Raw genomic sequence first — 3,069 nt, 5'->3', positions numbered from 1 at the left:
GAAGATCACATCTTTGAAAATATCTTGAATAAGATTCTTTTATACTTTAGTCATTATCATGAAAAACATCCTTAAGTATATATTCTTTTTTAAAAGAGGGACCAGGTTTGCTGGTCTGATAGAGCCTAGTGGAATGCCTGAGAATATGGCCCCTGCCCTTTAGGTCTGGAATTGAACCCACTCCTGTGGCTTCCACCCAAACAAAGGACAGGCATATGAGCTAAACATTTACATTAGGCAGATACACTCCTTGTAGAGAAAAATCAAGGGAGAATAGAAGGGATGTGTATGCACAGGGAGACAGCTCAGGAGGCAGGAAGTTCATGGGAGGGGAAGACACAGGAAGGAGTTAACTATGGGGAAGAAGCATGAAGAGAGTTGCTGCATTGTGGGATATTGCAGTAAATGTCATGAGAAAGTGTATGTGAACTGCTGTATGGGAAATGAATTTGCTCTGTAAACTGTCACTCAAATCACAATAAAAATTAAAATATATGTATATTCTTTTTTAAAAAAAAAAGCCACTGAGTATTACCAATTATTAGGCTAAAAAGTGATACTTGTTTTTTATTTTAAATAACATATGTCCAATTAAAAACAATCAAAGGAATGCCATTCTAAGGGTAATTTTTGTCCTATTTTTGATTCAAATATATGCCAGTATGTGTATCTACATGAATAGCAATGTAAAATGTATATCTTATCATACGTTGAAGTCAAATATGTTTGAAAACCATATTTCAAATGAATTGAATGGCAAATCAAAAGAGTGGACAATATGAAAGTTTTTTAAACATTCATAATAAACTCAGGCAAATATGTGTAAAATGCATAACCAAACTCTTCCAGAAAAATTATCCCTACCTTTTCTCAAATCTTATTTCTATCAGTTTTACACACAGATTGGGCAGAAGTCAAGAGCCAAGCATGAGAAACCATACAGCTCTAACCACATTCATCCTCCTGGGACTGACCGAAGACCCACAACTGCAGATTCTCATTTTCATATTTCTACTGATCACCTACATGTTGAGTGTAACTGGAAACCTGACCATCATCTTCCTCATATTAGTGGATGCCCACCTTAAAACTGCCATGTACTTTTTTCTCCAAAACTTCTCCTTCTTAGAAATCTCATTCACCTCTGCCTGCATCCCTAGATTTCTATACAGTATATCAACAGGTGACAGGGCCATTACCTATAATGCTTGTGCAAGTCAATTGTTTTTTACAGACCTGTTTGGAGTAGCAGAATTTTTCCTCCTGGCCACCATGTCCTATGATCGATATGTGGCTATCTGCAAACCCCTGCATTACATGACCATCATGAACCACAGGGTCTGCATAAAGCTTATCTTAGGCTGCTGGCTAACTACTCTGTTGATCATATTTCCACCTCTTAGCTTAGGACTGGATCTGGAATTCTGTGATTCTAATGTTATTGGCCACTTTTTTTGTGATGCTAATCTCTCCTGAAGATCTCATGCACAGATACCTGGATCATAGAGCAGATGGTTCTTGCCTGCTCTGTAGTGATTTTTATCATGACTCTGATGTGTGTGGTTGAGTCCTACATATATATCATCAGAACAATTCTAAGTTCCCCTCTGCCCAACAAAGGAAAAAGGCCTTTCCACCTGTTCTTCCCACATTGTTGTGGTTTCCATCAGCTATGGAAGCTGCATTTTTGTCTATATCAAACCTTCAGCAAAAGATGAAATGGCCATTAATAAAGGGAAGACAATATTAACTACTTCCATTTCCCCCATGTTAAACCCATTTATTTACACCCTGAGGAACAAACAAGTTAAACAAGCCTTCAATGATTTAGTCAGAAGAATTCAATTTCTCTCAAAGCATTAGAGGAACAATGACATCAGGGACACTAATCATATTTTCTTAAGTTTCCCTCCTGTTTTTATCTCTTCCTTATCCAGATTTGCCTTTGTAATCACAACCAAACCTAATCAAGTCACCCCTTGCTTCTCTTCATAAACAAACCTTTTGAGAATGATAACCTTCACTTATCATTCATATATTCAGTTATCATTAGAAAATATGAAAATAGTTGTATCAGGAAATCTAAGCATGACTTTACCCTTAACTTTGCCTTACCAAACGTGAGAGATTAGTGGACTTATAAAACATTGGTGCAACAGTGCACATCGCTTTCTATAAAACATACTTATTCAAATGAAGGGAGAAATAATGATATTTAAAAATCAATACAGTTTCTAACAGTAACAGGAAAATTAATTTAAATTACCTGAAGTATATTTCAAAATAGGAATAAGTTTAATGACCTGGGATTCTCAAAAAATAAAAATAAAATAAACACATTTATAATGGAAAGTTTTAAAGTAGTAACATTTGCAGATTTTATTGACCGGATACAATCTAAATTAAAGATGTAAAAATTCTTGCCCAAAGGGCAAGACTCAGTTAAGAATAAGATAGAAAAACACTGATAACACCTGATAAAGAACTAAAGAATGCACTAAAATTAAAACAAAATAAACAGGATTTATATTGATGTACCAACGGAAACATTGTATCTTGCAAGTGCAGTATTTACATTATGCAAAAATATGGCAACAAGTCCAAGAAAAATAATAGGGCTAAAAGTTTGATAAATAAACAACCAGTAAACCATATATATAAATAAGATATGAGAGAGAAATACATGAAAATGAAAATCTATCAAATAACGGGCTTTTGAGAGTGTACATTCAGTCATTTCAAGAGTCCAAAATATCAACATGATAATATTCTCCAAAAACAAAATCATTTACTTACATGTCGTATTATTCATTATATACCACTTTTGTGCTCCAAGACTTTCATTGATTCTTCTTTTCTTTATTTAGACCACTTGGTTGCACTGTAAGCAATAATCTGCCTCTCGTTTTTCAACTGTTGCAACACCATTGGCCCTCTATATTTCACTTCAAATGGCATTCCCACCAGGAATCTTTCTCTGACCTCATCCTGTTCCTCTATCACCAACACTATCACCACCTGTAGATTGGGCCTACTCTTCCACACAGTCCTGTCACACATTAATTTTCT

The 3,069-nt window shown here is 35.1% G+C and overlaps 2 pseudogenes; both read left to right on the top strand.

Annotated features, from left to right (window-relative positions):
* Positions 1-927: 927 nt before the first annotated feature.
* LOC103212679 lies at positions 928-1,863 on the top strand (annotated as a pseudogene).
* A 225-nt stretch (positions 1,864-2,088) lies between these two features.
* Positions 2,089-3,069, top strand: part of LOC103212678 — a 1,780-nt pseudogene continuing 799 nt past the window's right edge.

Source organism: Orycteropus afer, unplaced genomic scaffold, assembly GCF_000298275.1.
Source record: "Orycteropus afer afer isolate SDZICR_OR568_19922 unplaced genomic scaffold, OryAfe1.0 scaffold01059, whole genome shotgun sequence".
Lineage (NCBI taxonomy): Eukaryota > Metazoa > Chordata > Mammalia > Tubulidentata > Orycteropodidae > Orycteropus > Orycteropus afer.
The sequence above is the reverse complement of the archived record's forward strand: the minus strand, read 5'-3'. Positions and strand labels throughout refer to the sequence as shown.